Source organism: Calypte anna, chromosome 3 (assembly GCF_003957555.1).
Source record: "Calypte anna isolate BGI_N300 chromosome 3, bCalAnn1_v1.p, whole genome shotgun sequence".
NCBI lineage: Eukaryota > Metazoa > Chordata > Aves > Apodiformes > Trochilidae > Calypte > Calypte anna.
In genome coordinates this window covers 113,204,023-113,220,785 of record NC_044246.1, presented here as the reverse complement: position 1 = coordinate 113,220,785, position 16,763 = coordinate 113,204,023, and the positions used below count along the sequence as shown (strand labels likewise).

General features: G+C 44.1%; 1 protein-coding gene across 1 annotated transcript in view; it reads left to right on the top strand.

The window, feature by feature from the left end:
• The window catches only part of MSRA (methionine sulfoxide reductase A), a 358,932-nt gene that overhangs the window by 217,624 nt on the left and 124,545 nt on the right, over nt 1-16,763 (top strand). The window lies entirely within an intron of this gene.

The following is a 16,763-nucleotide window of genomic DNA, read 5'->3' as shown; positions in this document are numbered from 1 at the left end:
GGGGGAAAAAAGGAAGGTAAAAAAGGGGAGAAAAAAAAAGTAACAGGTGATGTGTAGAGGTACCAACAGAGCATTTTAGCAATTTGCCTTATTCAACCTTTTTGATTTAATTTATCTTTCTTGGAAAAGGCTTTTTGGTGACATTACCCACATCTGTGCAAACATAAATGGGAAACTGTGTTGGAAAACATTTTATCTGTTTATATAGTTTCCATAAACATCCTTCCTATCATTTTCTAGAAATATTACACATGGTAACTCATTTCAGTATTTTAACAGCTCTCATAATTATGCCACTTGTCACTACATCTGGGGACAAAAAATGTAGAGGATACCTTCATAGAATCATAGAATCATAGAATTAGCCGTGTTGGAAGGGACCTCAGAGATCATCTAGTCCAACCCTTGACCCACCGGAGCAGTTGCTAGACCATGGCACTGAGTGCCACATCCAGTCTTTTTTTAAATGTCTCCAGGGACGGAGAATCTACCACCTCACCGGGCAGTCCATTCCATAGCCTAATCACCCTCTCCGTGAAGAAATTCTTTCTAATATCTAACCTAAACCTCCCCTGGCACAACTTAAGACTGTGTCCTCTTGTCTTGTTGAAGGTCGTCTGTGAAAAGAGTCCAGTTCCCACCTCGCTACAGCCTCCTTTCAGGTAGTTGTAGACAGCAATGAGGTCTCCCCTGAGCCTCCTCTTCTTCAGGCTGAACAGCCCCAGCTCTCTCAGCCTCTCCTCATAGGGCCTGTGCTCGAGTCCCTTCACCAGCCTGGTTGCCCTCCTTTGGACCTGCTCCAGGACCTCTACATCCTTCTTAAACTGAGGGGCCCAGAACTGGACACAGTACTCAAGGTGTGGCCTCCCCAGGGCTGAGCACAGAGGCAGAATCACCTCCTTGGACCTGCTGGCCACGCTGTTCCTGACACAGCCCAGGATGCCATTGGCCTTCTTGGCCACCTGGGCACACTGCTGGCTCCTGTTCAGCTTCCTGGCAATCCAGACTCCCAGGTCCCTTTCTGCCACTCTGTGCCCAGCCTGGAGCTCCCCATGGGGTTGTTGTGGCCAAAGTGCAGGACCCGGCACTTGGCCTTGTTGAAGCTCATCCGGTTGGAATCGGCCCAGCTCTCTAGTCTGTCCAGGTCCCTCTGCAGAGCCCTCCTGCCTTCGAGTTGGTCCACACTTCCTCCCAGCTTGGTGTCATCTGCGAATTTGCTGATGATGGACTCAATCCCTTCGTCTAAGTCGTCGATAAAGATATTAAACAGAACTGGGCCCAACACTGATCCCTGGGGGACACCACTAGTGACCGGCCGCCAACTGGATGCAGCCCCGTTCACCACCACTCTCTGGGCCCGGAAAATGTGGAAGCACCCTGGGACTCTGAGAAGGATGCAGGGGCTTTTGTGCCTTCCAGTGAGCCCAGAGAGAAAAAAACCATTGCAACTCCTGCCTGTATCAAAAGGGAAGCCTTAGTCAGGAGTATGAAAGTTATTTTCTGTCTGCAGTAAAATTTCAGAATATTTAGTGCAGTTTCTGTGTTGACCTACCAGGAATTATACAGAGAAATTGCTCAGGATTCAAAGGAGGGACAGAAAAGGAATCTAGAGCCTAGGAAACTCTTCTGATGCTGTGAATAAAGATGTTCAAGTAGTTGAGGAGACACAACACTATGGTAAAGTGATTTTTAAAGGTATTTCTGTGAGGGGAAGATGCTTTCTGATGCCCCAAGCACTGGTAAGCCAAGAAAACTTCCAGTGGTTGGAAGCTGAATGTTAAAAAGTTCCATCCTGCACTAAAATAGTTTTGCAGCTCTCAGAGCAATTAAGCACTGGAATATTTTTTCCATCACCATCTTTTGGAGCTTTTTGGATGGGATCATTTATCATTTTAGAAGAGGTGCTTGATTTAGGTCCTGAGAAGAAATTCTCTGTCTGTGTGTCAAGTGTGGGGGCTTGTCCTGAGATCTCTTGATTTATGAACCTCCCTTTTCAACTCCTTCCTTTACAGTTGTGTTCAGAGTCATTTGTCTGCACCATCCTAGAAAACCTTGCAGTTTTTTTAGTAAGATAAAATCTTCAGATCAGGGCCTTGTTTGTTTGGAGGGGTTTGCTTGTAGGCATCAGGAAGATTTTCTCCCTATCCTCCCAGTGGTTGCTTTCAGGTTCTTTATTGTTCTTTTCTCTTTGTCAGTGATTGCCATCACCAGATTTTGGCTTCTTTGTTGTGGGTTGGTTGTTTTGACATGGCAGAGAATCCTATTTCTAGAGAATTGGTTCATGTGTCTTGCTGATGTCTTGGGATTTACCCTGACTGCCAGAGCTGGCAACCAATGACCAGGACTATAGGATTCTTCAGCTTCCAGAGCAACATGAGGAACTGATTTCTGAGTAAAGAATCTGATAATTGCCACCTAGCAGGTTGTCTGCCATGTCTGCATTCTTGGCTTTGACAGCATATGGTTGGGCTCTGCCTGTAGGTCAGTCTGTGGAGGACTTCAGAGCTTGAGGCTACCTGAAGACCATGTGCTGGACACAATGTGGATGAGGTTTAGTGGTTGTGTGAACAGGACAGAGCAGATGAATTTATCATAAAATGGTTTGAATTGGAAGGGACCCTAAAGATCATCTTGGTTCAACCCTCCTGCATGGGCAGGGACACCTCCCCCAGCCCAGGGTGCTCCAAGCCCCATCCAACCTGGGCTGAGACACTGCCAGGGATGGGGCAGCCACAGCTTCCTTGGGCAACCAAGGGCTCAGCACCCTCACAGTGAAGCATTTCTTCTTAATATCTAATCTAAATCTCCCCTCTTCCAGTTTAAAACCATTCCCCCTTGTTCTGTCACGACATTTAAGATTCCTTCTGGCTCTAAACCAAACTGATGACATTATGTCCCTAATATTCACCTTGCATTCTCACATAACTGAAGTTCAAACCAATTCCAGTCTGTGCTTTCAGCTGAAGGTTGGAGGCTGGCAGATGTGTGATTCACTCCTGGATTTCTGGCAAGTGGGGAATGTCACCTAATGAGCCTGGGAACAGAGCCACATTAATGTGGCTGGATTCCTTCTGAGATGTGAACAAATATCTCTACATGTGCTCTCCAGCTACCCAAGTCATTCACAACTGTCTCAGGCATCCTGTGGCACTGCGGTGCTTGGTGTAAACATTCCTAAAGAATTGCCAAATGGTTCTTCTGTAATCATTTGCCAAAAGTTGAGGTTATTCTTTTATCCACAGTGAAGACCACAATCTTCTCTGAAGACTTTGTACACCCCAGACTTGGCCAAGTTGCCTTACCTATGAATTTTTATCATTAAAGCTCTTCACATCTCTACCAACTTTCTTGATTTGGGGAAAACTTAAATCACAAGGTCCCAAATTCAAGTTGGTTTTGGTTTTTTTGTTTTTGTTTTTTTTGTAAGATAGACCCAGTTTGCTTACACACCCTTCCAAGTTTGAGCAGTTAGCAGTAAGAGATCCTTAAGTTAGAATGGTTTCTTTACCTTGAGCTGTTTGGACTCCTCATTTTTAACTTGCTAGGGGTTTTTTTTTCTAAAAATAATGAAAGTGAAAGTTATGTCTCTGCCCTAGCAGATAAATCAGGAGGATTTCATATTCATGAAACTGAGTAAAGTCTTTGGATGAATCCAGTGTCTCATGCAGCCAGCAGATGAGCAAATTATAAATTATAAAACAATAAAAGCTTTGTAGCACTCTCTTCTCTTTACTCCAGCAGTTGGGTTAACACCATCTAAGCCTCCTACACCCAGCAGAGAGAGTGGATTTGTCTAATGGTACTAATGGCATTAAACATTAAATATGTACATCCTGTTGCAGTTAAAGCCCCTTGAAATACCAGTCTAGATGGTACCAAGTTGTTAAAGAACATAGACTGGCAGTTTATCATTCATTGTTTCTATGAGCATGTGATGTTCAAAAGTTCCTGGGTTTGAAACAGTTGGATCTCTTGCCTTCAAGATGAGACTGACATCACACTGGGGTTTGAGTTTTCTCTGGGAGGCAGCCTGGCTCTTGTTCATGAAGTTCTTCAGTCTGAGCATTATACAGAAGTCTACTGAAAAGCAAGAACCTTTGATCAAGTCAAACAGTCTCTGAGTTGAAAGAGATTCTCCCAGATGAGCATCTCCTAAGCGTGGGGCTCTGATAAAGTCCTCCTTGACTATTAATTCAGGCTCAATTTTATTAATTCATGACATTTGGGATACTGAAAAAGCAACAAACAAACCCTGGCTTCTGCCAAATGACATATGGTTGTCATCTTTGTTCAGCCTCTGACACACAGATCAGAATTCCTTCTCTCCCAGGAATGATCTTATAGAGAAGATGATTACTTTCTGTATAGCTCCAGAAGTGCTTCAGGTGGTTGCTTCTGTGTCATTGACACAGAAAAAGAGAATCAATGTGATACGCTGAAAATCCTGTGAAAGAATCTTATGGCTGTTCACTTGGTACCTGATTTTGTTTTCAAATAGGTGGTGACAGAGCTGAAGGATAGATTCTGCCTTGATTTTGCACTAAGAAGGGCATCCTCAGAGCCTTCCAGAATTTTAGGATGTAAGCCTGACCCTGTCCTTGAAATGACTCCCTGACAATGGTTCTGCTGACACCTCCATGTCTAGAAAGATGTGGACTTTCAGACCACCAGTTTGTCTTCAGCCTCAGCCTGGAGTTTCATGATTGCTGTCAGCAAATCTTTGATTTAACTATTAGGGATTTTCAATTTTCTTCTTTCTCTCTGGCTTGCCTGTAGGCAACCACTTTCTTTGTGTTGACACATCACAAAGTTCTCTGATCAAGCTGAAAATTAAGCCTGCATGAATTGAAAGGAGATGCAATTAGCAGCCAGGACTTAAATTGCCAGGAGCATGACCATTTGTGGGACAACCCTTCTGACACTATCAATGTCCTGGAGTGTGTTAGCCAACTGGAAAATCCAACTCAGCTTCCAGGGAAGAAGATCTCATATTTTACCTGGTCAGAAAGTTTGGCCAGTCTTGGTGGGATGTCAGAAACTATTTCTCCAAACCTTTGGAAAAATCTGATTCCTGAGGATTCTGTCATGGTGCAAATGTGATTCCTACAAAGCATCTTATTGTTCCTGATTTTCCTGATCTTCTGTGTCAGTTCCTAATTTTCTGTCTCAGTGTTCCCAGTCCAAGGAAGCTTGGAAGAAAAGCTCCTTGTTGCTTTCAGTGGCTGTACAGAAGACAAACAGAAAACAAACAAAATTAAGGGACTTAAGCAAATATCCTATGAAGAGAGGCTGAGGGAGCTGGGAGTGTTGAGGCTGGAGAAGAGGAGGCTCAGGGGAGACCTCATCACTCTCTCCACCTCCCTGAAAGGAGGTTGGAGCCAGGGGGGGGTTGGGCTCTTTTCCCAGGCAACTCTCAGCAAGACAAGAGGGCAGGGTCTCAAGTTGTGCCAGGGGAGGTTTAGGTTGGAGATGAGAAAGAATTTCTTTCTGGAGAGGGTGCTCAGGCATTGGAATGGGCTGCCCAGGGAAGTAGTGGATTCTCCGTGTCTGGAGATCTTTCCAAAGAGCCTGGATGTGGCACTGAGTGCCATGGGCTGGGAACCACGGGGGGATCAAGGGTTGGACTTGATGATCTCTGAGGTCCCTTCCAACCCAGTCAATTCTGTGATTCTATGATTCCTATTTCCTTCTCTTTAAAACATTTTGGGGCAATGAAAAATCTTCTTGCCTTCTTTAACTCTTTTCCTTTTTGAATATGATCCAAAATAAATGCTTGTTCAGGCAGTTCTGCTCCCATATGGGTCAACAACCAACTCAGCTACAGGTCTTGGGGTGAGCCCCTGATCTACACAACTCCCATCCTAGAATCACAGAATCATAGAATCATAGAATTGGCTGGATTGGAAGGGACCTCAGAGATCATCAAGTCCAACCCTTGAACCAGTGTTGCGGTTGCTAGACCATGGCACTCAGTGCCACATCCAGTCTCTTTTGAAATATCTCCAGACACAGAGAATCCACTACTTCCCTGGGCAGCCCATTCCAATGCCTGATCACCCTCTCCATAAAGAAATTCTTTCAAATCTCCAACCTAAACCTCCCCTGGCACAACTTGAGACCCTGCCCTCTTGTCTTGTTGAAAGTCGTTTGGCAAAAGAGCCCAACCCCCCCGGCTCCAACCTCCTTTCAGGGAGTTGTAGAGAGTGATGAGGTCTCCCCTGAGCTGCCTCTTCTCCCGCCCCAACACCCCCAGCCTCTCCTCATAGGGTCTGTGCTCAAGTCCCTTCACCAGCCTGGTTGCCTCCTTTGGACCTGCTCCAGGACCTCGATATCCTTCCTGAACTGGGGGGCCCAGAACTGGACACAGTACTCGAGGTGTGGCCTCACCAGGGATGAGTACAGGGCCAAAATCCTTTTTCACTGCTTTTTGTTGGATATTTAAATTGGTGGAAAGAGCTGAGAGGAAGCCAGGATTCCATAGTTTTTCCTCCTCTTTGGCAGTGGGATGAAGGGCAAAGTCCCCCATGGCCACCAGCACCCAGGAGCTTCTGGAAATGTGCTTCTGGCTTTATTGTTTCCTTGAGTCTGAATAAAAAGAATCCAAGTTACTGTTAAGTTGTCTCATTCCACCTTCCTGTCATGAAGAAGTCCTTATCTTGCCCGTGTTTGTACAGGATATGTAAGCAGAACTGATATTTTTTCAGCAGCTGAGGACCATCTGTACTACAGCAAACTCATCACCTGCCAGATTCATTCAGAGCATCTCTTAGTCCATATGTCTTGTGTACCCATGATAAAGAAGAGATGTATGAGCTGTTTCTCCTCCCTGTGACCTTCCAAACAGTTTGGCATTTAGCCTCAGTGCTGATACCAGAGTTCTCCAGATGAATATCTGGTTTTCATTGTGCTGACCCATTTTAGTTGCAGAGGGTATATTTATTTCTCACCACTTTTGAAGGGCTGCACTTTTTTTAGACGTTGCATAAGGAATCTATCATCTGCAAATAATTAAAATTAGACACTAGAAATGACATTGTATTGCTAATGAGCAGATGTGTCTACTTACACCAGCAGAAGAACAGCTGTACACATAAAAAATGCTACAGCAACCCTAAAGCAGCATTATGTATTCTGCTGCAGGCCTGTGACTTCATTTAGAGATTAAAGGGGAAAAAAAAAGTAATCTCTCCATGTAAAATATAACCATTTTTTGATTTTTCTTCTTTATATTTCTGTAGCTCTCTCCCTTCTATAATTTGAATGAAATTTGCATGTCTCAGATTAAAGCACAGAGCACCTTTGTCTTGTATTTCAAATGTTATTAAGAGTTTCAGCATTATTACAAGGTGTAACCAAAAGCAGTAGAAATACAAAATCTATTGTCACCAGACATATTAAATATATTCAAAATAGAATTAAAGACCCCTTAGGGAGCCATTCTTGGTCCAATACTCTTCAATATTTTCATTAATGACTTGGAGAATATAGTGGAGAGGATGCTAATTAAATCTGTGGTAAAGACACTGCTAGGAGGCTCTTGGAGGAAAGGAATAAAACACAGCTCTGTGCTGATAAATGAAAAAAGCCACAGAAATCAATATGCTGCAACCCAATAAAGATAAATGTATATTGGTTCATGCAGGACTGAAGACTCTACAGTAGAAATATGCACTTTGTGAGCTGTTTGAGAGGAATCAGTGTTTTCTGTTGCCTTCAGTTCCTGCTCTCAGCAGTGAAATCCCAGGGATGGGACGTGGTTGATGGGTGTCTCACCGGCTTGCCAGCAATCAGTTCAGTGGTTCCTTGCCCATAATCACCTCCTAAATACCTCTGGTCTCTACTTTTTGCAAAATAGCCAAAAGATTCATTGCCAGGGGTGCTATCCAACAGTGCATTTTGAGAATGTAACTTTCCTGAACTGAAATGCCAAATATTATGTTGCTTCCATTCTTCATCCTTTTTCTAGAACTGAAAATACATTAAAAAATAAATATGTATTATTAGGCTGGTTTGCATCCCCAGGAATTTTAGCTGTCATGACCTAATTTGCATATCAGGCTCTTTTTTTTTTTTTATCTCTGTGAATTAGGATAGAGTTTTTCTGACCTATATTTCCAATTTAGGAGATGTTTTTCTGTATCACAGTGAGAAGCTGAGATTTGACTCTGCATCTTTTTTAATGAGGGGGATTATTAGGCAGTGCAGGGGTTGCTGAGATGGCTGAATTGTTTCCTTTATGAAGTGTGTGGTGCTGAATCAAATCTGTCTCCAGGGCAAAAATCCTTCTGGGCTCTGATTTTTTTCTTACCTTTAAAATGCTTGTTACTTATTTATTTTATATGTGACAATGATGTGTTCACTGGTTCTCCAGAACTGCTGAAAATTACCTTTATCTTTCAGTATTGCTCCAGTCAGTAATGAAATGGTTCTGCTGAGATGAGAAAAGCCAGGGCATCTTCTGTTGTGACACTGTGACTCTTCTGTTGTGAGAAACGTGACCCCACCATTAACCTGGAGGGATTCCTCTTGTTCATCGTGCCTGTATCTGTTGAGAACAGACATGGAAAATGTTTTTATTCCATTATGGTCATCCTTGGGATCACTTTTGGGTTATTCTGTAATGATAACATAGCTTTGTTTGTAGTTGAGGAGAGGAAAAGACAAGGAAGGGAATCTTCCTTTTTATTCAGGCTTGTTGATTTTTTTTTTAAACTTGATTTTTTTTTCACTTCTGAAGGAAAATCTGGACTTCTCAATAGCATAGAATCATAGAATCATAGAATTGGCTGGGTTGGAAGGGACCTCAGAGATCATCAGCACTGTGTTCAGAAGCTTTCAAATACCCATGGAGGCCAAAATGGGGATTTGGAGTGAGTACCAGCAGCTGGATTCCTGTAGGCATTCACAGAACGTGAACAACCTCAGAAGATCTTTTTCTGCAGCTTTTTTTTTAGTGACCCATTCCTTGCCTTTGTATATGGAAAGCAATAGACAAAAATCACAACAAAGCAATACCAAATCCTCTTTTCTTCTTCAAATCACCCACCAGAGGATTTACTGTCGTTGGGTCTAGAAATCGGAGGCGCTGAAGCGTGGCATCATTAATCATAGTTTATGGTGATTATTAGTAGGCTTTTAATCTTTGTTTTCGTGTATAATTAGGTACAAGAGGTCAAAGCTGACTCTATTCTGAACAACAATATTTTCAGTGAGTGGCTGTTTTTCTCTGCCTGCAATTTTCTCTCCCAGATTTAGAAGAGCACACTTGTCTCTGTGTTGAGAGAGCAGTGTCCCAGGAGTTTATCTGCTGAGAAAAAGCAAATGACAACACAGTTATTTTTATTATCACTAATTATTTTTATTACTATTGCAACAACACCTGGCAGATCATAGCAGGTTTAGATCCTTAGCATTAACACACACCTAAATTAAGACATCAGTCTTGAGACGTTAGTGAGCAACAGATCAATGAAGAGAAAGGAGAAGGCACATGAAAAAAACAGTGACCTGTCCTGGTTTGGGCCAGGATAAAGGTGATTTTCTCTCTTGTAATTTTGCTTTCAGCTCAGTCTTTTGTCAGGAGCTGCACTTGCTGAAATTAAAAGCAAGTTTCTTAGACAGTGTCTGCTTCTGGGACTGATCCCACTCCATGGTTATAGTTACTGCTAGATTATCTAATTCCTACCTCCTGCCCTGGACAGGGGAACCTTCCAGCAGACCAAGTTGCTCCAAGCACCATCCATGGGGTTTAGATGGCACCCAGGGTGGCAGAGGTGAGTGCTGGTTTATACTTGAGCCATGCCCATGGTCACTGGGAGCTCAGTGTGGAGATGTCACATGCCAGCACCTGGAAGGGTGTCCTCATCCATAGGAACATCACTGTCTAGGGAGATGCCACATGTCACACCTGGAAGGTGTCTTCATCCATGGAGACATCACTGTCCAGGGAGATGCCACACATCAGCACCTGGGAGGGTGTCCTCATCCATGGGGCCATCACTGTCCAGGGATATGTCACATGTCACACCTGGCAGGGTGTCCTCATCCCTGGGTGACAGCCACTGCCCAGGGGTGTCCCCAAGGGGTTGGCTCTGCTGTACAGGCTCTGCTGTCTTTGCTGCCCCTGGAGGTGTTGGCAGCCAGGGATGGATGGTGACAGCACTGGAGAAGCTGAGGCCACTGCTGTCCCTTGAGAGTTGTGGAGCCCCACCAGCTGCAGTTGTCCCTGGGGAGCCCCTGGGTCTGCCCAGAGCAGGGGGACCCCAGAGTGCTGGGGTGCCCAGAGGGCAGGAGCTGGAGGAGAAGCAAGGCCATGGCTGGTGATGAAGGTGGCTGATGGAGGCAGGTGGGTGCTTGCCCACTGCAAGCAGAAGCCCTGGGGGTTGAAGCTGCTGCCACGTGGAGCCATTTGCAGCCCTGCAGGGCTGGGTGGGAGATGTGGGGGGCTGGGGGCTGGCAGAGTCTCCTGGGGCACCCACCAAGGGAAAGTCACCGAGGTGTCCCCAGGCTGAGGTGTTGGGGCCATCCTGAGCCCCTGTGCCACAGCTACTGGGACACAGGGGTGCACAGGATACTGGAGGTACTGGGAAGGATGGAGGAGAGAAGGGACCCATGGGTACTGGGTGCTGGGGGAGGGTTGGGAGTGCTGAGGTGCCAGGGCAGATGGAGATGCCATAGTTTTCAGAACATGCTATGGGTGGGATTCTCTCCTCTTCCAAGACACTGTGGAGATAACTCGTAGAGTACAGCCAGGAACTCAATATTTGTCAATATTTGCCCCTCCTGCCCAGGCCCTTGGAGCTGAGCTGATGGTGGTGGTCACCTCCCTGCCAAGATGGGGTGGGAGGCAGCCCCAGGGGAGTGCCAAGGAGGAGGCAGAGGGGCCCATGATGGAGGAAGGGCTGTGAATTGTCCCCAAGTGTGTCCCTGGGCTGCCGGGGTTGGGGTCAATCCTTCCCTCTGGTGGAGAAGGTTTGAGGGACCTGGAGGGGCCATGGTCAGGGCCATGGTCAGTTCTGTTTGAAGGAAAAGAAGGAAAGTTGTGACTGGCAGTGTTCTGTCCCACCTCCAGCTGCTTGGTAATGACACCAGAGTTCAAGGAGACTCTGGGTGATGGTCTCAGCCATATGGTTTAGTTTTGGGTAGTGCTGGGAGTAGCAGAGGGTTGGACTGGTGATCCTTTAGGATCCCTTCCCCTTGAGATGGTCCCTGATTGTATGACTCTGACTTTGGCAGCTCCTCACAGGGAGAGAAAGGGTTAACAAGGGAGATAAAAGAATTGTCACAGTCAGTGGTTCAGTGTTCAAGTGGGAACCAGAAACAAGTGGTGTCTCTCAAGGGTTCCTGGACCAACACTATTCAATATCTTCACCAATGACGTTGTTGAACAGCTCTACACCTAATTAATTGGTCAACTGTAAGATCAACTCACAGAATGGTTTGGGTTGGAACAGACCTTAAAATTGTTGAGTTCTACCCCATATTCCATGGTCAGGGACACCTCCCCCAGCCCAGGGTGCTCCAAGCCCCATCCAGCCTGGGCTGAGACACTGCCAGGGATGGGGCAGCCACAGCTTCTCTGGGAAACCTGGGTCAGGGACTCACACCCATCTTGCAAAGAGTTTTTTCCTTATGTTCAATATGGAATGGAAAAGAAAGAAAGAATTTTCAGTAAGGAAACTGAAGGGACTTACAATGAATATCTGTAATCCTCATTTAGCTTCAAAGCTACAGCAGAAAACCTGTAATGTAATGGTTTGGAGACCAATGTTTTTGCAGTTGACAAATTATGAACATTGCTGTAGACATTTTTTTTTTAAATGTGTACATTCAAGTCAGAATTTATAGGGAAAACTCGTGTTTGCTGTTCTGATCCCAAAACAAACAGGGAAGACCAAAACTCTACTTTTGTCTTTGACCCTGAAAGCCACAGATGTAGAAAGCTTTGTAAACCTTTTTGTTTATTGAGACTATAAAATTGTCTTTAATTTGTGCAAGCTCATTAATGTACTGTAACCTTCTGAAGAAACTCTTTTATATTGCATTTATCCTTCCTGCACCCCAGCCTTGAAAATCATCAAGAACTCTCAATCCCCAGCACTGTAACTTAACTTCTTCTCTATTAACATTTTTCTCCTTTAATCATATGCTATAAAGAGTTTTACTTTCCCTTGGCAACTTTTAAGCTGTATAGATGTAATCATTACAGTGAGTGATGACATCAAGCCAGGGTGACATGGTGCAATTGATTTTTACTAAATAATTATATGATGAGCTGGAAGAAGGAGTTTTATTAGTCTTAGGATTGATTGGGGAAAAGAAAATGACCAATCAGTGCATCAGGTTTCTGCGGGGAGAAGAAAATAAGTGACATCTGCAGAAAAGTCTATAAATCACAGGAAAAAAATTATGATAGAAATAAGAGATATGAACTGCCCTTTAAAATTTCACTGGGTGGCACAGAAGAGTCTCACAGACCTTGGCCATTTATCTCCATTATGCTTGGGATCCTCTTGAGAACTGCAAGCTTGATGAGTGATGCCATTACTTTTTTTATTATTATTATTTTTCAATGTAGAGAATATAATGAGTGTTGTATAAGTATTACTTCCAAGTAATGGGTCTTTAAAAGAAATCCCTGATTTCAACAATCTAGTAAATAAAGTGTGTTTCTCTTTGGCCATCTTTAGGTAATAGATGAAAAAAATAATCCCCAGTTTGAAGCAAATCTGCTTGTTTGCACTTAATTCTGCATTTGTAGAATAAAAGTAAAATAAAATATTAATTCTGTAGAAAGTCCTATTTCTTACTGACCTAAAGACAGCCTTGAGTTAGAGAGGAAGGTCAATGAGGTACCTAAGATGTTCAGAAGCTCAAACTATAGCATAACACTTGGCAGTAACCTACCTGGGAACTGTTACAGTCTCTCTGTAGTTTTGGCAAAGTATGAAAACTCTCAAGGAAAAAGCACTGACCAGGGATGATTTAATATACTTTGATGCATTTAATATATTCACATTGAAGCAGAAGTGCTATTTACAACTTTGATGCTACAAACCAAGACTAAGTCATTCCTACGCAGGTGCAGCGGAAGGTACCAAAGTGTTGATACAAAGACTGTTTCGAGATCCATTGCTTTGACTGTTGTCTCCATTTTGGTAAATAATGGGTTTTCCAGTGGGAATGTGTTTGAATGGTTCCTTTTGCAGCATCCTGTGTCAGGAGCAGTGTGGCCAGCAGGTCCAGGGAAGGGATTCTGCCCCTGTGCTCAGCCCTGGGGAGGCCACAGCTTGAATCCTGTGTCCAGTTCTGGGCCCCTCAGCTCAGGAAGGAGATTGAGGTGCTGGAGCAGGTCCAGAGAAGAGCAAGGAGGCTGTGAAGGGATCCAGCACAAGTGCTGTAAGGAAGGGCTGAGGGAGCTGGGGGTGTTGAGGCTGGAGAAGAGGAGGCTCAGGGGAGACCTCATCACTCTCTCCAACTCCCTGAAAGGAGGTTGGAGCCAGGGGGGGTTGGGCTCTTTTCCCAGGCAACTCTCAGCAAGACAAGAGGGCAGGGTCTCAAGTTGTGCCAGGGGAGGTTTAGGTTGGAGATGAGAAAGAATTTCTTTCTGGAGAGGGTGATCAGACATTGGAATGGGCTGCCCAGGGAAGTAGTGGATTCTCCGTGTCTGGAGATCTTTCCAAAGAGCCTGGATGTGGCACTGAGTGCCATGGGCTGGGAACCACAGGGGGAGTGGATCAAGGGTTGGACTTGCTGATCTCTGAGGTCCCTTCCAACCCAGCCAATTCTGTGATTCTATCCAGGAGCCCATCACAGCTCCCTCTCCTTTCCATGTACTCTCCTAGGGACACAGATTTGTGCTTCATGTAAATCAGAGCAAGAGGACAGATTTTGATTAATTGAAATTTTAGGTTCTTTAGAGTGGTCCAGGCTGGAACCACTGAGGTGCTTTGGTCAACCAGAGTGAAATTCTTAAGATCTAAACAATTTTAGAGCTCCAAATGTATTCTGCTCCAGAGACAAGAGATTACAAGGACTGGCCAGTGCTCACACAGGCTCTGTGCTTGGGGCTTATACTCCTTGGCACCAGGCAGCAGTATCCAAATCTGCATATTTCTGTGACTCCAGGATAAACTTGTTCCTGCTGCTGCTGGACATTCTCCTGATCATCTGCTCAGGGTGACAGAGATTTGCATTTTTTTGCCTGACACCACTGACCATAGTAAAGCACAAGCAGATGAAGTGGGGGGATTTTGCCAACTGGGTGTCAGAACTCTGAAGGACCTGACAGGGGTGACTGCTCTGAACCTTCTTACAGGAGTTACAAAGCAGGTAGAGCACCCAGACTCTGGGTTCCTGCACATCATGTCAGGGACATCAGGTAATCCTTGATCCCAGTTTTAGCCAGTAACTGGGTGACAGATGCTCTCTGCCCTCTGCCCTCTCTGGGGAAGGTAAAAAAGGCAGTAAGAGAGAGAGAATTTAAGGTTGGAAAAAAACCCAAACTAGAATAGGTTGAATGAAATAAGAATAATTATGATGATGGTGAATTACAAATAAATACAAATACATAACCATGGAACCTGTGCTCCTCAGCTGGGAATTACTTCATCTCCAACAACATCCCAAACTGGATTTAGCAGCAGATGGAGGTGCCCAAGTCCGTGGTCCCAGTAAAATTCCACAAAAGTCCTATTTGAGGGAGCCAGGGAAGTCAACCAGACTTGATGAACAATGTTCTTCTCCAACAAGATATCTGGCTCTTTCTCCAAGGATGCAGGAGCCACAGCAGAGGTGCCAACCCCAACCTGTTGAGGCATCCCATCCAGAAGATCATGGATTTAGGAGCCATTTTATACTGAGCACCATGGGAAGGAGCATTGTGATTGATCCAAAGGAGTCACCTGATCCATCCTCTCCTCCCTATAAGCTCAGCTCCTCCTGCCCCATTAAACCTTTCCCATCAAGAAGGTGGCAGGAGCTGGGGTTTGTTCCCAGAAGCTCTCAGGTCAGTTTAGCTGTAAGCAGTTTTTATCCTGGTCTTCCCAAACCAGGGCATCCTTCAACATCTGTCTGGTTGTCTTTTGTTATTGAGATTAGAGGAGACTTTTTCTTTGTTTTTTCATTCTTTTATTGATATTTCTGAAAGAGTTGGTGAAGGTCTTTGTTCCTCTCAGGTACCTCATTCCTTACTATATTTTGTTACCATCTTTAGGAAGCAAACACTTAATTATCATCTCAGCCTGGAATGAAAAGCTTGCTCCTTCATGCCCTACTTACAGATTTCACCATATATTATATCCTTGAGGAACAAAGCTCTCTCCTGGATCTACACTATGTTTTTGTCCCTAAATTGGCAGGTTTTGCACAGAGAGAGACTTCAAGACATCTTGCAGAAGAGGTCTTGTAGGCACTATGATATTCCCCTGCCTAGAGGATCCAGCTGCTCTGCTGATGTGCAGCTGATGATCTGTAGGAATTATTCCTTCTTCCAGCAGTGAAGATTTAGACAAACCTGATTCACTGGCTTGATTTGGAATTAAAGCAAAATCATGCACATCTCCTAAAAATGGAGTTTGGTGTGGGTGAAAAAACCATCTTATTCTGATACAATTCTTACTAGAGAATTTTTATGGGCAATCTGATCCCAAAATGTATCCTTACTGATAATAAATATTGGTTTAATCCATCCAATCCATAATGTCAAAAACTTTATACATTTATCTGTGAAAATGTAACAAAGGCAGCAGTCACTCAAAGTACTTCCACTCTCCATTCTTGTAAGGTATGATTACAATTTGAACTAGATACCAGTTTTGAAGGATGGTTAATAAATGTGCTTAAGTCATTTAATTACCTGAGGCCTTGTAGGCAAGGGGAATAACCCCATGCCTGGGGAGTTTATTTGTCTTCTTTTAAACATACAACAGATTTCTTGCCTTCAGAGGAACCATTTTGGTGCACACAAATGATCAACTGGCTCTTTGTCTCAGCAGAAAACTTTTTCAGTGTCTGAAATCTGAACTGTATCTGATGTTGCTTGAACCACTGGCAGCAGTGTTGAAAGTCATGGAATGCTTTGGGATGATAAAATGGTTCCAACCCCCCTGCCATGGTCAGGGATACCTCCTCCCCAACCCGGGATGCTCCAATTCCCATCCAGCCTGGGCTGAGACATTGCCAGGGATGGGGCAGTTTCCCATTCCACTGTCTCACCACCCCCAGTCCCTTGTAAGAGTGGCTTTTGATTCAGCATCTTTATTAAGTGAATTATTTATGTTTTCTTGTTCTTTTCTGAAGCCTGACATGTGTAACTGTTGTTACATTAAAAGAGGGAGACAGAATGTCATGGCAGACAAAGTAAGAAAGACATTTTAGGAAAGGAAGGAAAATTAGCTACAGGAACATCATGGAATTGTGAGGTAGCCAAGTAGAGATAATTTTTTATTTAGTAGATTTTCTTTCAGACAGAGGCAAGACTGTTGAGCTGAATGATCCTACACAGTTGTTTATTAAATCAAATTCCTTGCCTAGTTTGCTACTCATTGAGTTAGTGAATCTCAACAAGTAATACTTGCCAGAGGGTTTTAAAAAAATCAGTGATAGACCATTGAGAAGTTAAGTTGTCACATATGAAGTACATTAAAAATAACAACATCAACTTTAGCAACTGATCATATCTATGCACATGGAATTGATTTGATTTCAATATCTCATAGTCTTTGAGTCTATGACAACATACTTGCTACTTTGAGGGAGATTTA